We start from the raw sequence: 21,306 nt of genomic DNA, 5'->3' as shown, positions 1-21,306 counted from the left end.
TTTTAAAAATAACCAGTAAATATAGTAACTCATATTGGGTTGTATTTTAATCTTGTCCATTGCTGATTTACTAATAAACCTCTCTTGTTTACTAAGCCGCGCTATTGGCTGTCGGTGTGCTGTGTCGGCATTGCTGCACAGCTTAGTAAACAGTGGGGAAAAGCAGTACTCTATCAAAAAATTTAAATTATTACTTTGAAAAGCCAAATTCCTCAATAATGAAGAATGCTGTTGATTGGTGTGCAAAATTTTTATCTTTTTTATTTTTTAGCAGCTGTAAGATAGGTCTTATTATTCCCAGAAGGCTGTCTAGATTGGTAGGAATGAAGAAAAGATTCCATGGATGAACCCAGAGCTATACAAATATATGCTTTAAAAAGTAATAGTAACTCAATCTGAATATTTCTGGACCACTTTTAGAAAAAGAACAGAATGCTGAAAACAGATGTATTTTTCTCATGCAGTCTTGCCACTTTGTGCTGTTTTTATTAGTCATATTTAAAGGATTCCAGCATCCGTTTTGACAACTATTTTCTGGATTTAAGTATGAACTGTTAAAAAAAAAGTCCAATATTTACAAAATGCAAAGTCTCTTTATAGATACCAAACTGGCTGAATCATGACAACTTCCTGTGAATTTTAATCTGTTTTTCTAATCTCTAATAATTGTTACACTGTCATATTTCTCATTATAAAGGGATATGCAATAAACATGCTGCAATAATCACAGACTCTTACTGTGTTTATGTAGTGTTTTAATTTCCCCCTCTTGGACCTCTTTCTGACTCCAGATCACACGGGGGACTAAAGATACCTATTTCACATAACAGGCTCTGTCTGATTTCTCCCACCTTCATTGTCACCCAATCACAAGGAGGTCTGCTCTGGGTTTGCATTAGGGGCTGTAATAGAAATCTAATTCCCATAACTACTGCTTTCTGTCTTCCTGGATCTAGGTATACTCTGGGCCATTTATGTTCCCAGATAATGCCTATTAAAATTCTGTCTAAGTTTCTCCAGAGACTGAGTGTATGTGATCTGCCTTGTAAGCTAAATGTAAGGTAAAGAGAAGATAGTATAAAGACAGAGATAGGTTTAAATAGATAGATACTATTTATTTCTTACCCAAAGACAAGTCTTCAAGTTGGTACAAATACAGACATCAGACTTTAATCAGGTACATTCAGCAGAGAGATTCTGAGTACAACCGGACAGAGCTTCGCCCTCTGAGAAAACTCCCAGTTAAGGCACATTTTCCCCTCTTTTATACACAACCTCTCCATAGAAGTCAATGGTGGGAAACCTAGCTCTCAATTTCTGAGATGATACGTTCCCACGCGGGCTTATCAGTATGTTTTGGGAACAAGTTCTTTTTTCACATCTCATTTCTGAGACACCTGTTCCCTGTTGCAATAGTTTTCACATACTTTTCACACCATCTTAAGAACTCTGTAATAGGCTCCATTTTGTTCATCTTAAGAACTATGTAATAGGCTCCATTTTGTTCATCTGAGCCATCCTTTTTGTTTTTGTTTTCCCCAGTACAGGAGCTGAATTTGAATTAAAAATTGTACCAATTTGTAGCAGGACTCATTATTCAGAACCGCTTTTTACAGATTCTCAAATATTAAATCATGTACTTGTTATTTGGCCTAGTCAGTACTTCTTCAGTTATTTTAGGCTTCATAGCTTTGGCCCTCACTATTCCAGTGGTAGATCCAAAGCCAGGCCATATATTAACATTCCCCTCTTCACCCTATCCCATAGGGTGACACCAGGGTTAACGTACCGTGGTACCATCCATTCCAGAAGGTATTCTATGAGGCCATCAAATTATCTGAGTCTTAAGGTCAACTGGTACAATTTGTTTTGTTTACGGTGTGAACTCATCATCCTGACAATACTTCAATTATGTCAATCCTACACAAACTTATAGTTAGTACACTAATAATTTTCTGCAACCTTTTCATATGCCGGTTCTATCTTATTCATATCTATGTGATTGAGGCTTACTGTAGTGAGAGAGGTTTTATGAATGGGGCTAATCCATGAGATCATTTACAAAATCCCATGAAATATAGGTATGCGGGTATATTAACCAAGGTCTGCATGGATCTTGACATATGCATAATGACCTGGAAGTATGGGAAGTATTGTATATATCCGTTACCCTCTTGGAGCTTAGTCAAACCTACAGAAAGACATGCAACGTAAGTAAGCCTACACCAGAGTTAAACAATTGCATAACTCTTGTATCTGAGCAATATCAACTTCAATTTGAGTTACATACAGAAATAACGGGGAAACTCTTAGAAAAACAATTAGAACAATAAAGGAAATAATAGGAAAATAAAATAAAACCTTTTCTAGACAGGATTACTGCTAAAACTAAAAATAAAACAAAATATGAATCTATAATGTCCATAAACAGCAACAGTAGTTCTCAAATTAAGTATCAGTTCATGGTTGAGGCGGTGGAAGCGTTGAAGAATCTGGAAGGAGATCTAACAGGGCTGGGTTTTCAGGCTGGCTTGCTGAAGGAAGTTGCCGGTCTTGAGATGGTTAGGCTTGTAACATCTGGTTCTGCGGTTGAGTAAACCCGTATATTTTTCACATGGACCCAAGACTTGTGGTCCAGCAGTTTGCAAGGTGTAAAGATTATTGCTACAACCTTGGGGGATCTAACATCATTTGGGCCTGGATAGATCTTTATTCTAGGCATACACCATCATAATCAGTCCATCAAGAGCCAGAGGCTGGCAAAGGAATAAGCAAATAACTGTATGCCTGAATGATATATTGCTATATCTTAGTGGGCATAGTCAGGGTGAATTGAATAGACATGAAAGACAATGTAAACATGGAGAAAACAGTGCTAATTAAGTGCAAAAGCAAAAGGGAAACCAGAAGGGTTCAATAATGAAAAGCCAATTTTCATTAATATCTCCTGTTTGGTAGGGGTCAATTGCAACCCTCTTAATACTAGAAATTGGGATTTGCATAATATATCTACACTTCTGGCTTGCATAATGTGCAAGACAGATTGGTAATTATTACAAAGACAAAGACATGATCAAATAACAATGGTAAAGTATATGGAACAAAAGAGAAGATTATAAAAAACAATTAAAATTTAGAGATGATGGTAAATGTTCAATTATTGATGTATGGAGGGCAATGCGTTGCAATCTATCGCCAATAGATATGGAATCTTCACCTACGATGACTACCATTCACCAAGGGTTGAGCCCTCAGCTGCAGGAGGCCAGCAGGACTTACGAGTGAGATGATTCAGAAGGGTAGATTAGCAAATAGTCATATTCAGAGCAGAAGTCTAATGTGCAGAAATTTAAAAACTCATAAGTAGTCCAAGTGATGGAAGTATCTTCTGAAATCACGGTCGCTGTCCGCTGTAATAGAGAGCTCATACGTAAAGTGACATGTAGGTTCTGAAAAAGATGAGAAGCCTGCAAAAATATTCAATACAACAAATTATTTGAGAGCATAACCAAGAAAGTCTAAATTAATGACATCATTTGGACAAAAGAAAATTCTCATTGGAGAAGTTGGTGCTTCTTTTTCTTGCCAGAAGTCAGTTGCAGTAGAAGTACTAAACTAGAGGCGGTAGATCAGAAATTGGATTGACAGTCTTCACTCAACCTACAGGACTTAATAAATAGAGGTGATATAAGAAGTAAAATCAAGTGGTCAAATCTTAGCATAGGACCATTAGAAAGAATAGATTATAAAATGCATTGTTAGTTCCTTTGCGCATCAGTAGGTGGAGCATAGTGTCAATATATAATATCACAAATTACCAGTAGGAATAATAAAATGTTCTTTGTAAAGTTGATGTTGCTGGCACGGGAAGTAAGCAGAGTCTGAGGAAACATTGTGGTCAGAGTCTGTTCCAGGAAAATGCAGCTTTTAATATGATATTTAGAGAGATAGAGAAAAGCTAATATCAGAAATGTAAAAAACTATATATTTCTATGAGGCCTCCTCACGTGACCTTTACAAGGTTAAAATAGGTCAAATGAGAAGGACAATAACCTATAGTCCTCTGTAATAGGTCAGAACCAATTTGGAAAATAAAACTTATATTAAATTTTAATTTGATCATTTCTATGCTTTCACAATTTTGGGCCCTAAATTATGACAGCATATCAAGATTCACATTCAGAGGGATAGCTAAAAATAAGCTTATATATTCCCAGCAATCAATTTACAATTTAGAGTATATTTTAAATACAGAGGAGAAGCAGTTTTATAAGCAGCAAACAAGTAGAAACATTTTTTTTTTTTAAACATTTTAGTAAAATTCAAAAATCAAAGATATAATAACAATTTTTATTAATGCAATAAATGTACAAATTGACCAGTATGATCTGAATTCCAAACAAAAAGTAACAAGGATAATACAGAATCATAGAATAGTTATTAAAAATCTGAAACACGTAATGAATTCCTGTATCATATACTGAGTCCAAAGCATTTGTAAAGATGAACTCTAGAGAAAATAAGAACTACAAGGGTTAATCTCTGTCATTCAGTCTTAAGGAAATCACGAAATAACGGTGCTTCCTGTATCTAATTTGAGTTTATTGCTCACTGCAAGCAGTGGATATTATGGTGACTGAAAATAGGTCTATACATCAGACAAAAACTGTAAGTTGAAATTTCTATATTAATACTTCATGCTGGTGTAATTAGTCTTCATAAAAGTAATACTTCAGGAGAGGAAAACAAGTTAATTACTTTAACTGGTTCCAGAGGTACGGTTCTCAATAAAAGGAAATTTGGCAATTGGAGCTAGTCTTATCTGAACATAGCTTTAAAATAATAGCAACCTTAATTTCTTTAGTTTTGATTTACCAGTTAGTTATGTTATGCAAGGGTTAATCTACAAACCCTATTGAGAACCAAAAATGCTGGAACTGTATCGTAAAACTATAAATCTTTAAGAGGCAGGGAAGGAAGTTTGAAAGTTGTAGATAAGACTTGAAAAGAAAACAGTTCGTTCATCTCAATAGAGAGCCAGGAAGTGAATATCAGCACTAGTTATTTTAAACAACATCACAAATAAACAGTGTTTTAGATGGCATATAATATAGAACCTTTCATAGTAATTTTCAAAGAACACATATTATAGAGAAATTTCAAAATGAAGGCTTTATATTCATGAAAAAACTAAAGAAGTGAATGTCACATTAATTTAAACAGCATAACAGTTAAAGCAGAAAACATTTTAAAAATGTGCAATACACAGCTTTTATTTAAAAGGGATCCCGTATAGAGAAAAATGGCATAAATAAGTCAGTTAAGGTTTATATAAAAAAACATAAAATGAACATCCTCTGGGGATCGCTTATCCCTGCAGTTGATAAGAACTCCCCAGGGAAGGTATGCAAAAAAAACAAATAAAGAACTTGCTGACTCAGTTAGGTCATTTGTATGGTACCATAAACATACACTTGCAATTAAACCTAAAAAAATATAAGATAAAGACATGTCACCTGTAATAGAAACAGAAACATACAGAGAAATGGTTTCTGGATACTAAATGAGGAGCTGAGTAGTATGAGTGACTGAGAGCAACAAAATCAAATCGGGTTTGGGGTAACGCCTAGTCATTATGGGGTGGGTAATATTGATCCCTAAATCTGTGGTCACTGCGGACGGTGTTGATCCGGGTTCCATAAAGGGAATGACTGCCGTTCAGGGGGATTTTGACGGACCTGCGATTTTCTAAATCTATATGGCTGTGTCTGAAGACATTCAGCAGCATAATGACCATATTGTTGGCAGCGATAACAGAGCACATCAGGATAGCGATCAGGGCTAGGCCGGGAACGGTAGTCTCGTTGTCGCCTAGTATCCTCAAGAGGGCCCCTTGGGGGACCTCGTTGGGGTAGAGAGCGACGACCTCGTTCTTCTGGGTAATCAATTCTACGGTCTGGGCGGTAGGGCCGATTTCGGCCATTATTGTCATAGCGTTGGTCAGCATACATAACAATAACAGGGGGAGAAGTGTCAGGAGTATTGGTATCAGGGTCAGAGCTCCTAGAGGCTCTTTTCTCTTTGAGATCTTCAGTCTGCAGCACTTCCAAGTTAGTGTGTACTGTCTTACGATGTTGGGCTTCATTTTGCTTGCTTTTAATAAGTCGTCTGCAATGATGAAGGATGTGTTCACGAATTTTAGGCCATTTTTCCAGGTGGAGACCCACGGTGTTCTCCAACTTAAGTTTAATTTCTGAAGGTAAGGTTCCCTTCAGTAAATGGTAGAATACTGGGAGGGCATTATCAGAGTCAAATTTTTTCTCTGTTTCTTCCTTATATAGGTCTTGGAGTCTGAGTAAATAAGCCTCAATAGGCTCTGAATCCATTTCCCATCTTTGGGAAGTGATAACCGAAAAGTCTTTAAGGGTCGGATACATGGTCCGGATTTCCTGAAATATTTTTGTCTGAATTTCAGTCAAAGGGTTACCATCATATTGGGTATCTGTAACAAATTTTGCATAGCCCGATTGAGTGAATATGTCAGTGACACTAACGTGTGGGGTTCTGCCCAGGAGCGCTTTCATATCGCCGACTGACAGAGTGGTCCCCAGGGTTATGTCTTGTAATTTCTTCAACCATCGATTACCTCCCTGTGCAATATCCGGGAGCTGTAGTATAAGGCTATTCAATTCAACCGCTGAAAGTGGAGTATATTCCGTATGAGGGACACCTCCGGACATTTTATTCAACAGGGGAAAAAGTTTTATTTTCTCCAATGGTTTCGTGGCGGTTGGGGGAAACTGATTCTCATACTTTTTCCAAACCTGAAAGCCCTGGATTAGATAAAGTGTTGTTTTCTGATCCCAATGAGGGTCAGGGTGATCATAAATGAGGTCTCTCACTAATGAGAGCTTGTCTGGTCGTAGGGATCCTTCACGTGGAAAAAGGGCGGACTGGGGCTGGAGTGCCTCAGACCATCCTGCAAGGTTATCAATCCATGGTTGAACATAATGCCATGAATTCTCATGTAATGCCACATATTGAGCAGGTGTGCTAGGTGGACCAGATAGGATAGGTTCTGTACTGGTATTTAGGGCGGGCAAAACTGTAGGATGATGGGGACTATCAATGACTGTAAGGCAGCGGTTAGATCCCTCATTAGTAAGATAACTTTGAGGGTGGCGTTGTCTGGTATGATGAGAAATAAGATCATGTTGTTGAGGAAAATCAGATTTTGGTGCAACAGATACCACGGTGTCCGGGGTATCAGGGCGCGGTTGTGTTGTCAGGGACTTGCGTAAGGAACGAAGTCCCTCTGAAACAAACGCGAGGCCATCTCCCATACTAGCCAATGCGTGACCGTATTGTTCTTCTGAGGGGACTGGGGTATTAGGTAACGTAAAACGAGGTGAATCGTCTGTAAGGGAAGGGATTACTTCACTATCTGAAAAAGGGGAGAAATGGAACATCGGAGGAGGCTCGTTTCGAATATCCTCTATGTCCGATTTTGTGGGGAGTTGTTGTTTTAAAACTTCCCATGCTTCGTCTAATGGGGAGAGTCTAACCTTCGGTCGCTCCTTATTAGCTGGTTTGGCTGGGAGTACCAAGGGACGCATTGGCCGTGCACCTAACGTGTCCCATCTAGGAGGAATAGAACACTGAGGTTCTAGAATGGGCATTGAAGGGTTCACTGGAGCAGGGGGTGGTTTAATGAAACCCCGATCATAGAGTTCCTGACAAATAGCCCGTGTCTGTGTAGCAGGACTACATGGAATGAAACCCATCTGTCGTAATTGGGATAGGATAGACTGTAGGGATTCAGCGGGCAAGGGACCAGTTTGGACAGAAGAGTCCAAACGTAGTGGTGGAGGTGATGTCTGAGTTGTGTGTCCCATATGTGGGTAGGTAGTCGTTTGGGTGGTCATGTGTGAGGTCAATCCTGATCTTAGACCAGGACAAGTGGAGGTCTGGGCAGCCACATCAATTTGATTGATGGTAGGGTGCTGGACGGTGACCGGAACCGGTGGGTTCGGGACACAAGGGTATTGCTCAATAATGGGAGGGGGTATTTCAATCTCATAGCCTCCAATAGTACGATATACATGAGGCGGTGGTGGGGTTAGCGTCTGGGTTGTTGCTTGCATCATTGGAGCAGAGGTAACAGTGGGTAATTGGGCCGAAATCAGGGCTACTGGTTGGGCCACTGGGATTGTTGAAGGGGTTAAAGGCGTCTGAGTTTGTACTGACCCCTGAGATATTGGAATTGGGTCCTTTGGTGATGAGGGAAGAGATAGATCAACTACCCCGGCAATGTGTACGGTAGTAGGTGGGTCAAATATCATAGGAGCGGGAGGTACCGCAGGCAGCGAGGGTATCACTGTCTGAGATCCTTGAGATAAGGGGGTCTGTGTCTGAGATCCCTGAGAAATCTGTAGCTGAGGTTTATCACAATATCCTGGGGGTATTGGTGTATATCCCACTGCACATGGTAGAAGCTTGGTAGTACCTGCAGCGGTAGCAGCATCATAGGGTGGAGGGGCCGTAGGTGTTATTGCCTCTTGGCAAGGGGTTTGATCGCAATCAGACTTCGCTAGGGCTCTGTCATGCTGGTTTTGTGCAATAAGTATAAATTTATTAATAGCAGCTAAATGCTTATCCCTAGATTTTCCTGTTTTGTTGGATTCATTATAGCAGACCAAGGCTTGGAGTTTGCCCTGATCAAATGAGCCCCTTGATGGCCATTCTAGTCCTGGGTCTTTAGCGGACCAAACAGTGTGCCAGGTCTGACATAAACGGGAAAGTTCTTTTTTATCAGCGGGGAAAAAGTTAAGAACTCTTTCCAGGGGGCTAGTGGAGGACTGAGTGGACATAATGGATTTAGGAGTAAGGGGAAAGCAATCCACATGGGGGGGGGGGAGGTGTGCAGTGTAAAATGGCAAATTAAATCTCAAATTAGATCCTAGTTCGAAGAATTATAATAGGTACCTCTATAAATATATATACATAAATAAAAAGGGTGCAAAAGAAGATCATTCAAAGGAAAACATGCATCATGCGTATAGAAAACACCTTTATACTCACGCGTCTTCAAGAGCGTCCCAGAAGTGGAACCTAAAATATAAATTACTAATTGGCGGAAAGCCCTATGCTTTTGCCGCAGGTTATATTAACAAAGAAATGATAGCCATGAATATGAGAATAGCGCAGGAGTCAGTTGTGTCACTTACTATATATAACCTACTCTAAAAATACTGCCCTCCAGAGTATGCTTCTATAGAAATTGACCATGGGATAACACTCGCCATGAATTTTGACATGGGATAACACTCGCCATGTGATGGGACTACACTCGCCTGGGATCGCACATGGGATAACACTCGCCATGAATTTGGATATGGGATAACACTCGCCATATTGAAAACCCCAAAAGTGGGGGAAGCAAAAACTCCAAAAAAGATTTTAGCGAACAGCGAAAATAAGTTCTCTAAAATTAAAGGGCAGCGATCTAATTGGTTTTCGCCGGTTAGAAATATGGGAATACACTCGCCATTTTGTCGCTAACCCCCAATAGATGCTTAAATATTCGTCTAAAAGAGAACAAAAATTTAGGGCCCCAGTCAACCTGTATACAATCTCAACCAATGCCTTAGGCGTCCCTTTATTGTCACGGCGATCATCTATACAGGTAACCCCTATATGGGCAATAATGCCGAATCCGCAGGCCACTCCGAAAATGGAATGGAAGTCTGCTCAAAATCTAATAAATGAGATACCGTCATCCATTGAAGGAGCACCCTCAATGGATGTAAGTCCCAGACATCGGTATCAAACCCAATGGTTATAGCGTGACACTGGTATATAAGAAAACAATAAAAGTATAGTATGTCCCAGGGAAAAAGCCCCTGAAAATTACTATAGAAGTGATAGAAAAATAGAGAGAGAAAAACGAAATATTCCAAAGCAAAACAAATGTAAGCTCTTTGGGAAAGTCACAGTCATAAAAAGAGCCTTTAGTTGGAACACCTTAGTCAGGACAAAAAATGTGAAAAATTCCACGTTCATCATTCACTAGACAATATATTTTCCACTCAACAAACCAGGAGAAGGAAACTCAAAAGCATTAGAGTGGAACAGTAACAATAAGAAAGCCTGCAATACAAGGGCAAACAGTACAAATAAATTCATTCATACCTGTAGTAAAAGAAGAAAACTAATTAGGAAAGATAAGTGTACATATTATATGATAAAAACTGGGCCTACCTAATTTGTAATGTAAGGCAAAAATAAGCTGTAAGGGTAGGTTGGAAGCTGTATATGAAAACAAAATATAGACTTAAACAAGACATGAAACTACTACATACTATAATAAGGGTAACAGAGGAGAACCATATATATAACTGGAAAACCGATTTCAACAAAAGGCAAGAAAATGTATATTAACAAAGACATTATAACATAACATACTAATCAGTGACTGAAATGATATGTCTAAATGACGACAAACAGCTGCAGCATTAGAAGGAAAGAAAAGGTGGATTGGGTTATAAAGAACCAACAGGAAATAACTGAAGAAGTGAAGCAACGCTGTATTCTCATGGCACGCAGTCATCATCTTCTCAACAGAAAAGGGAAAACATATTTTATATGCATATCTATTAAGGTCTTTAAAACGAGTACGTCATTAAAACAGAGCACAAGAAACCTGAACTATATGAGAATCTTATCTAGAGAGTGAATAAGATCCCCTCATATCTAGCGCAGTATAACACAAACAGTAAAATAGATAATGCAAGCAATAGAAGCTGATGGGCGGGGACAGCATAGCGCCTAGCTTATAACGGGGGCAAGATATAATCCATATAGCGTCTAAGCAAATTTCAAATAGGAAAATAAATAACAAACCTTAAGCATTAATTAAGAGTATAACATTATCCCAAAATAAATTGTAAATTAAAAGGGTGTGATAACAACTGCTAGGACAAGTACAAATTTAATAAAACAACTGAAAATAGTAGCCAAGAGACTATCAAAATTAAAATAAAATAAATAAGTGGCAGAGAAGAGAACGTAACCTTACAGACAGACTATATGTAAGAGCAGGAAGCATAGTCAGGAGAAAAGAAGGGTGCCGTTGCAGTACAGGGCGAAAGGTTATTACCGGAGATTATTAGAAACAGGATAATACATTCCAAAGCTAGAGATTAACAGATACGAGAGACAGAGAGGGCAGAGAATGGAGGGGAAGTTATTTATAAAACAGCCACAGAAAAAAAGAAAAATAGACAGCTATGCACTTGTAAATGGGGAAAGCAAAAATACAGAGAAATGAGACTGCAAGTATAGAGCGAGAAGTCTCAGTCATAAAAAGCTGAGAACTTGAAAACAGCCGTCGAGAGGAAACAGACCTTTCCTTTATTAGAGAGAAGTAAAACAAAAGTGGCTAGAGAGCTGAACGCCGTAATCGGTGTATCCAGCTAACGGTGAAAGAAAGTTATAAATAAACAAATAAAATAAGGAGACATACAAGCGGGTACGAGGAAAAAGGGACACACTCCGAACAGCAATCTTATCAGGGGTGTGCACAGAACGAAACTGTAATAACAAGAGGAAACAAAGGTAGCTGTGCAGTTTTAAATAGAATGCAGGAAGTGTGGTTCACAGCTAGAAAGGTAGCAAGAAAGAATTTTGTTTTAAAGGGAGAAAAACATGTGAGCTCTTCGGGTAAGGCACCTTAGTTTACAGTGTATACTAAGGTTGCCACACAGCAAACTATGAAAGGAAAGCTTGGAGGTAGTAGAGCGGAACAGAAAGGAAGCTAGGGCAAGCAGTACAAACTCAGTCATGCAAGACGAACAAAGCTGAAAAAGACTGTGAAATACTTAACCTTGTAGGACAGTTTTGACATACGTAACTTAGTGTTAAAGATTATAGATGGGCAGCGGGCCAGCACTGCCATTATAGAAGTAAAAGTTATGAGAATTTGAGCACAAATATTTTTACAAGAAAGAGTCTGTAGCTAGCATGCTCTGGAAATCACGCTATATTCCTGTATTATAGAGCACAAGCACAATATGATAGCATTTAAATGTAACAAAAACAGTTGCTTCTCAACAATATAACCAAAATATGCAACAGTCTTCCTAAAACACTACCGGTTGAACATCCAACAAGAAATACATGCGTATTAATCATACTAAGGTAAATGTGACATGATAGTGGAACATTAAGACATATATCTATGCAGGGCAAAAGAAAGTAACATCTGTAGGAATTAAATAATACCATTTAAAGTACGAAAACCAGGATCATATAACATAAATCATGGGGGGCCACGTAAATGAACTATCAACATAATACCAAAAACAGATTAAAGAAGCATTGCAATGTAATCACAGAAAGCCGCAGTAGGACAAAAAGGGAAAAAGCCGGTTTTGCAAGGGGTAAGTTATGCATGTTTGAAGGAAAGATACCTTTTTAACACTTTGTAGGCACATGGTATAGCACAATGAAGTCTATCAGGCTGTCACTAGCAGCGCAAAAATAAAGAAACCTGTCTCGGGTTTAAAATCATGACTTAGAGACAGAGTGAGAAAGCATTAGAGTATCTATTGTTTAAGGGAAGTAAGCTGAAATAGAGGGCAACGCACAAAAGTCAAAGCAGTATGAGCATAAATTTTGGGGAGTGGGAGACAACGTCCTAATAAAAGGAGAATGCAGAGTCTTAGACTAAGATGCGGTGTCATAATCTTAAAAGTGAAAGAAAAAGAATACATCCGTATATTGTTACATGCTCAGAGGTGCCCGTCTAACGGACTTGGCAGCATGAGGCATGAAAAGATAAGTCATTTAACAATTATGATACCTGCTAAGGAAATATACCAGAGAATTAGATATAGTTAGATGAATTTAGGAGGATAAATGACCGGTTAACTTGTACCGCTTCAGCATAGAACAGAAAAAACGGACGGAGAAGGGGAAAAAATTACTTTCTTAGCATTTAAAAATGAACTGAGCCTCCTCTGAACTGATAAGGCAGCTAAAGTGGGCAAGCTTCCCAGATTGTCGTGTCCTTGAGATAGTGAGCTACAGCGCTTATTAGGGAAAACTCTTAAAAGTTACAGAAACATGTGAGGGAAAATAAAAAAGGGTTTAGAACTTCAGCTCCTCGGGCAAACTCAAACAGATCCACAAAGGCAGACTCGGAGCCCAAGAGGGAGCACACATGCAATACAACAACTACTAACAATGTAACAAGCTGTGTTCCAGAAAGAAAACCAAAACCCACAGCGCATGGGACTGGGAAGGAAAAAGACCAGTCCCACAGGGAATCAAAAAATGATTTCCAGTTAGCACCAGAAGCCAAAAAGGTGCATGCAAGGTGTTAAGTTACCCCAATTAGTATCGTGCGGGCCACATCCCTATAAACTCTCCACGGACCACGAACAGTCGGCGGAGCATCAGAGAAGAGGGCAGGGAGGATTAGGAAGGAATTCAGATTGGATTTAAGGAAAAAAGAAATGGCTATGGGGGTGGGGTGAGAGCACAGGACTGAGCAGCAGTGAAAAAGGACAATTAGGTGAACTACGCAGTAAATAATAACGGACAAGAAATGCGCTTCAAAGTGAAAAAGCCAAGCCAGATTTAAACAGGTGGAAGCCAGTGCCTGGTATGACAGCGGCATACAGAGATAAGAACTGAGAAAAGCAGAGACGGAACAGTATAGTTCACACAAGAATCCAAATCAGACGGAGTGCAGAAACACACACAAAGATGCAAAAGGAAAAAAAAAGGACGGAATAAGAGATACTACGCAGTTATTCATAACAGCTGAAAAGATAGCACCGGAGCATAAGATAGAAACTATATATCTGTAAGGAGAAACGGAAATCAGAGGTTATAATGCAGCGTAAGGAAAAATAGCCGAGAGAAATGTAGACAGGAAGGGGGGCTGTGGGCTGTTAGAGGGAAAGCATAGTTCAGAGAACTAAAAGAACTGAATAGGGTCTTATGAGAAGTGTAATACGCAAAGATTTGGATACGGCTTGCACTTGTTCAAAGTCATGGGAGGCAGAGAAATTTAGAGATAAGGGGAAAACAACAGTTGAACGGAGGTAAGCAGCTACAAAGCTGAGCCCCGTAATTAGTGTTTGCAGCTGAAAAAAGAAGAGAGTTGTAGGAAGTTCAAGAGAAGGAATGAGGAGGAATAGAGTCGCACACACAGAGTGAAGGCAGTGAAAAGGTGGGGGCTGTCAGTTTTAAGAACAGAGAAAACAGAAGGAGTTTAGAGGAGAGCAATCTGAAAGCGTGCTGTTCTCCCAGAGTAAAGAAAATTCCCCCGATCCGGGAACATACAGAAGCAAAAAGAGCAAGGATAGACCCAGGGGACTGATAGGCAGAGGTAGGCAGAAGAAGTTAGGATAAAGGAGAAAAGGGATTGGGGAGAAAAGAAAAAGAAAGAACAGAGTGAGAACAGAGGGACAGGGATTTGAAAAGCAGGGATTAAGACTGAACACAAGGTGGAATGGGAAACAGAAAATGCACAATCTCTAAGGATTGTTAAGCGAGTATGCTAGCATAAAGACCAATCCAAAGATTTTGAACATTGAAATAAACTTACAGCAAACCCCAAATCGCAGTCGCCTGGATTCGTTGTTATGCATCTTTCACACAACAAGCACAGTCTTGCGTACTTCACGCAAATCAAAGAGATGGACAGGATAGGAGAAAGAAAGAGGGTGAGAAAGAACAGAACAGAAAGTAGAAGTGAAAGTTAGAACTCAAAGAATCATCCCCACTGCATTAACAAAGTAGGGAAAAGAGATCAGCATAGAAAAGGGCAGAGAAGCAGGTGTGTTAGTTCAGCGCAGGGCATGAAGAAAATCAGGGAAGAAAGTAAAAAGACAGAAGAATAGAAGAGTATTTAAAGTAGGGGTGAGAACGGACAGAACATTGGTGCCCAATACCCCTGAAGTGGGCAGTGTCCGTGATAGGGGAAAAATGAAGGAATAACAGCAGGGAGATTGGGGAAGGAAAGAAGAGAAAAAATGAGAAAAAAGTGAGAGAAAGATAACATAGAACATTTGAACGCACAATACAAGTATCCCCTCTTGCGTTCAAAAAAAAAGAAGAGAAAGAAGGCTGCGTGTTCGAATCACGTCGGGGTCACCACTGTTTTAATTTCCCCCTCTTGGACCTCTTTCTGACTCCAGATCACACGGGGGACTAAAGATACCTATTTCACATAACAGGCTCTGTCTGATTTCTCCCACCTTCATTGTCACCCAATCACAAGGAGGTCTGCTCTGGGTTTGCATTAGGGGCTGTAATAGAAATCTAATTCCCATAACTACTGCTTTCTGTCTTCCTGGATCTAGGTATACTCTGGGCCATTTATGTTCCCAGATAATGCCTATTAAAATTCTGTCTAAGTTTCTCCAGAGACTGAGTGTATGTGATCTGCCTTGTAAGCTAAATGTAAGGTAAAGAGAAGATAGTATAAAGACAGAGATAGGTTTAAATAGATAGATACTATTTATTTCTTACCCAAAGACAAGTCTTCAAGTTGGTACAAATACAGACATCAGACTTTAATCAGGTACATTCAGCAGAGAGATTCTGAGTACAACCGGACAGAGCTTCGCCCTCTGAGAAAACTCCCAGTTAAGGCACATTTTCCCCTCTTTTATACACAACCTCTCCATAGAAGTCAATGGTGGGAAACCTAGCTCTCAATTTCTGAGATGATACGTTCCCACGCGGGCTTATCAGTATGTTTTGGGAACAAGTTCTTTTTTCACATCTCATTTCTGAGACACCTGTTCCCTGTTGCAATAGTTTTCACATACTTTTCACACCATCTTAAGAACTCTGTAATAGGCTCCATTTTGTTCATCTTAAGAACTATGTAATAGGCTCCATTTTGTTCATCTGAGCCATCCTTTTTGTTTTTGTTTTCCCCAGTACAGGAGCTGAATTTGAATTAAAAATTGTACCAATTTGTAGCAGGACTCATTATTCAGAACCGCTTTTTACAGATTCTCAAATATTAAATCATGTACTTGTTATTTGGCCTAGTCAGTACTTCTTCAGTTATTTTAGGCTTCATAGCTTTGGCCCTCACTATTCCAGTGGTAGATCCAAAGCCAGGCCATATATTAACATTAGACAACCGAATCTATACACATTTTTCTGTGTTGCTCACATGCTACACTAAAGCACTATAATGACGTAAGAAACATGTAAGTATCACAAGTACTTTTGAATACTCAATCCTGTATATGGAATAACAAAAAGCAAATGTAACGGAACCTCTTTATTTTATTTTACACAGATAGTGATGAAATCTGATCTAGTAATTACAGCACAGAGTTGAGGTTCAAAAAAAACATTCTGAGGGTCATGGTTACTCCAGTTCTACCATAAATTCCACGCGAGTCCCTGCCACCTTATATTCAGATGCCAAAGTAACTCAGATGTAAAGCAATTTGAAGATTATTTACAACAAGGTAAAACATGTTTTTGCTGCAAAACTTTTATGCTAGAAAAACTGCACAACTTCAATGCAGTGGAAAGCAAGTGTGTTGTTCCACAATCGGGGCAATTTTATAAGATGGGGCCTCCAGTGAGGTGTGCTAATGCTATGCACAGAGCGCCAATTCTAGAACTCTATTTGCACACAAAATGCTCAAATAGAATATATTTATGTTTATTAAAATCCTTGATATACTGACTGGGCTGTCAGGCAGATCACAACGGTGTACATACTACAATAAAAAGTGAATAAAAGAAAGGAACTTCAATTTTTTAAAAAATAGGAAAAAACCAGTTATACTCAAACAAGAGAGAGCACATAGTTTCCACATCAAGGACTAGATTCAATAACTGGCGCCCAAATTTGGGCACCGAAGAAAACACGCACTGAGTACTATTCAATAAACAATGCTCTGAGTTGGGTGCCCTTTATAGACTAGCATGTAGTGATGGGATCTGCGCCCAACTTTGGGCGCGAGGATTTACAGCAAATGAAACCTGGTGTAAATCCTCGAGCATAAGTTAGGCGTGGATCCCCAGAATTCTATAATACTGCACACATCTTTAGTGGACACCCCTGACCCGCCTATGCCTCTCCCACAACCTCACCCCCTTTTCAGTTACATGCTAAAAGCTTTGCGCACACATCTTTGTAGAATAGCAAGATGCCTGCATAAATCCTAATTGGAGCCAATTGCAGTAATTGGTAGTTAGTGCTCAATTATTGCTAGTTATCGGCTCATTACTTCATTAAAACACACACGCAAATTGGGCGCACACCCAAGTTTGCATGTGTAAATTTAGGCACCATACATAGAATCCAGGGGCAAGTGTTTAGAGACACAGTGTGATACTCAGGGCTATACCAACCCTTCATAGGTCACAGTACAGAAATGGGTTTTCAAGATTAAAGTTTGTGAAAGAGTGTTCACTATGTAAGGAGGGTGGGAGATCATTCCACAATCTTAGGGCTAGGAAAAAAAGCGGTATAATGGGTTGATTCATAATGGGCCTGTTTGGAATTTGACAGAACTAAACAGTGCTTAGAGAACGGGTAGGTGTGTAACGATTAATCAAAGATGACAAATAGGATGGTAAACAATGATAAGATGCCTTCTGAGTGAGGCACAGTATTTTAAAGGTTATTATAAAAAATACTGAAAGCCAATGTAACTGAGCTAAGAGTGGTTTGGCATGATCTAATCTGCTCTAACCATTAGGCTACTCAACTGCTCTGCATGAATGTCTGTCTGGCCATTTTATAAGATGGATGTTCCTATGCTACCACACATTTGTATAGCATTTGTATAGCACTACCAGACGCACGCAGCGCTGAACACCTGACACAGAGAGACAGTCCCTGCTCAATAGAGCTTACAATCTAAATGTCTCTAGGTTCCTTGTTTTCCCCTGTTCATAATTTGGACGTTTCAGTTTGTGAAATGCAGTGGCGTAGCCATGGGTGGCCCAGGCCCACCAACTTTGGGTTCAGGCCCACCCAGTAGCAGCATACGTATGATGTGGCTGGCAGGGATTCCCAAGCCCCACTAGCTGAAAACTCCCAACAACTGTCCCTCCTGCATACCTTGTAAATAGCAGATCTTCGCCTGTGCAAGCAGCGACTAATACACATTAGTTGCACCAGCCCCACAGCCTTCCCTCTGACCTATTCCCACCTATGCAGAAATAGGAAGTTGCATCAGTGGGAAGGCTGTGAGGCCAACATGAGCAGTGTGTATTAGTTGCTGCTCGCTGCTGGTGAAACTCTGCTATTTAAAAGGTATGCGGGACAGGGGGGATGTTTGAGAGACCATATGGCATGCAGGTGAGAGGAGAGACAAAATCACCTATGGGATGGGGCAAGGTTCTTCTGCCCACCCATCTTAGGCCCAGGCTCACCCAAAATTGGGTGTCTGGCTACGCCCCTGGTGAAATGGATGTTTATGCTGGACATTTCTAGCACATGGACATCCATCTCACATATATATTAGAACAGGCTGTATCCTTTTCTAAAATACAAGTGAGAGATGGCTGTCCATTTGTGACGTTCTGAGTTGAACATTCTTTCTAAAATGCAGCTCCATGTGAACAGTAGATGTGGAAGAGGATGTTTGTGGGAGTGAATTATGTGAAGGATTGAGTAAGAAGTGAAAGGCAAGTGAATGTACTGGGTAAAAATAAAACCAGGATGGGAGGTGTATCAAATAAATCTATGAAGGAAACAATTGTAATTAGTTTGTATCTCTTTTGAACTTTGTTAATAATGTTTTATATGCAACGACTTAAAATATTGCTATTGTATGTCTTGTTTACAAATAAAGAGAAAAATAATTCTGATTTGCTGACCATCTAAACTCTTTAGAGGTGTAACAGACAAATATACAGAGATTTCAGGATGATTATAATAAAAGTGAAGTAACTCATTTGAAATAAAGCACAAAGAGCAAAATTAACATACAAGATATAAAAAAGAGGACCACAGAATAATGTCAGAATAGGAAAGAACAGAGCCCAAAACAGGCAAATTACTATTTTCAACAATCTAACTAGTAGTGGTGCTTTTGGTGACTGTCATCATTGTTCTAATCTAGTCACCTAAAATCAGCAGGCTCTATCTTGACAATGCCATGTATAATCGTTTTTACTCCCTTTTTTGGAAACTTCTTCGAACTTTCGGTACAGGTGGTTTTCCTATTGATAATAATGAACCTGTCTGGGCCTTCTCTGAACCAAATTCCTGAAGCCTGAAGCTGTCATAGCCTCTGTGTGACCCTGAGGCACATAAGCTTTCGTGACAAACTAGCTGACAGTTTTGCAGAAAAGAGGACGTGGAGCAATTTTCCATGGAAGTTGTTTACTAAAGAATGTGGTTAGGGGCGTTTTGCAGTTCTGATGGCTGTTTACATGAGATAAATGGTTGCTGGTGAAATGGAACCTGATGTGGCAAGTGGAAAATGCTAATCTATATGAAGCAGCTTTAGACCCTCCCGATATTCTTGATCAGTGGCTGAAACTAAACGCGTAGCAACAAATGTAGTCGAAACTAATGCCAGTAAACAGTTAGAACTGTAAGAAGACAAAAAGGTATAAACCATGTTAGTCAGCTAGACATAGAGAAGTACATAGAGATTGCATCTGTAAGCATCCTGTGTATCTCCCATGAGAAAAGCATTAAAGACTCTACCATTATAGAATGTCTGTTTTTCTAGCTTGGTAAGTGAATAAAATCAGTATTTTTTCATATCTGTGTGGCGTCCACTTTGTCTCTCCCTAACTACTGGAGTGTGTGGAACATTCCTCTGGGTTGGGAAGGGCAGGTGAATTTAACACTATGTGCATGACATCCACCTTGTTTTGAATGTAGATCCCAAGCTCCCCACATCTTGATACCTTGAACTCTTGCCCTTTGGTATGCATCTCACATGCCAAAGTCTAACCTTCAGAAATCCAAAGTGATTTGGTTTATGAGAAGGAAAGCTCCCTTATCTTTGTTGCCATCTATCATGGGGAATTTTAAACTGATAAAGGATCACTCTAATATACCCAGGGAAATTCAAACCGTTCAACTAAAACTCTAAATATCCAAAAAAGGTTTGAAATTAAGGGTTTGCAGGTGTCTCAAACTGTTGTTCCCAGATCACACAATCGAGATCTTTTATTAATAAATCAACCAGGAACCTCAAATCTCCCAATAGGGAAAATGCTGCACAAACAATGCACCATCCACCATTTTACAAACGGAGTAAAGTACTATCATTGGTTCCAGTGAGGAGAGTGAGAGAAAAAAAACCAAATGAAAAAACTCATGCCTATATGAGAAAAACAGAATGGTATAAAAACTCTCCCTCTCCTTTTTCTCATATAGGCATGAGTTTTTTCGTTTGGTTTTTTTTCTCTCACTCTCCTCACTGGAACCAATGATAGTACTTTACTCCAAACCTGGTCCTGGAAGCATCCCAGCCAGTCAAGTTTTCAGAATATCCACAATGAATATTCATGAGAGACATTTGCATACAGTGGAGGCTGTGCATGCAAATCTCTCTCATGAATATCCATTGTGAATATCCTAAAAAAACTGTCTGGCTGGGGTTCCTCCAGGACTAAGTTTGGGAACCACTGGCCTAGTCAAAGAGCACTTTACAATCATCTGAACATCAAAAGTACCTGCTTATAATGAACGATTGTCCTCTGCCTTGAACTTGATGGTTAACTGGTTTATAAATGTCAAAATTAAATTAAATTGGCTTAAATTGATACAAAACACTGTCATTAGACTTTATAACACTTGCAGATTTGTCTGCACAGCCCCTTTTCAATTTGCTCAATACTGACTACATGTTGCCTGTAGGCTTAAGTTTAATGTTCTTAGGCTAGCCCATCACAGAATATACACCAAATCTTCCAAGCTAAATAGCAGAGTGTCTAATCCTATAATCCCTCATTGGCCTTTAAAGATCATCCTGCTGGAATTCACCCACCGCATGTATGTTTGTTACCATGCCTCTAGTCTTTAGAAAGTGCTTCAAAATGAATTCAGACATGAGCCTTCCTTTTCAAAGTTTAAAGCTGAACTGAAGAATTGGCTCTTCATGCAGGCATTTAACAGTTAATATATTGTGTGACCATGTTGATTCTCATGCCTGTCACTGATGGTGTAATTAAGGCACTTGTTTCAATCTAGGCCTTTTGACCTAGGGTTTCTGCTGTAGCCTTTTTCTTTTGTTTCTTCTCTATTTCTTTTTCTTTCTGTACTCTGCCAGATTTTTATTTGTGCTT

The 21,306-nt window shown here is 39.4% G+C and overlaps 1 protein-coding gene across 1 annotated transcript in view; it reads right to left on the bottom strand.

Annotated features, from left to right (window-relative positions):
• VWA8 (von Willebrand factor A domain containing 8) overlaps positions 1-21,306 on the bottom strand; it is a 483,817-nt gene that overhangs the window by 170,466 nt on the left and 292,045 nt on the right. The gene's annotated exons all lie outside the window — the stretch shown is intronic.

This window comes from Microcaecilia unicolor, chromosome 4 (genome assembly GCF_901765095.1).
Source record: "Microcaecilia unicolor chromosome 4, aMicUni1.1, whole genome shotgun sequence".
NCBI lineage: Eukaryota > Metazoa > Chordata > Amphibia > Gymnophiona > Siphonopidae > Microcaecilia > Microcaecilia unicolor.
Note: the sequence above shows the minus strand (reverse complement) of the source record. Positions and strands in the feature narration are given on the sequence as shown.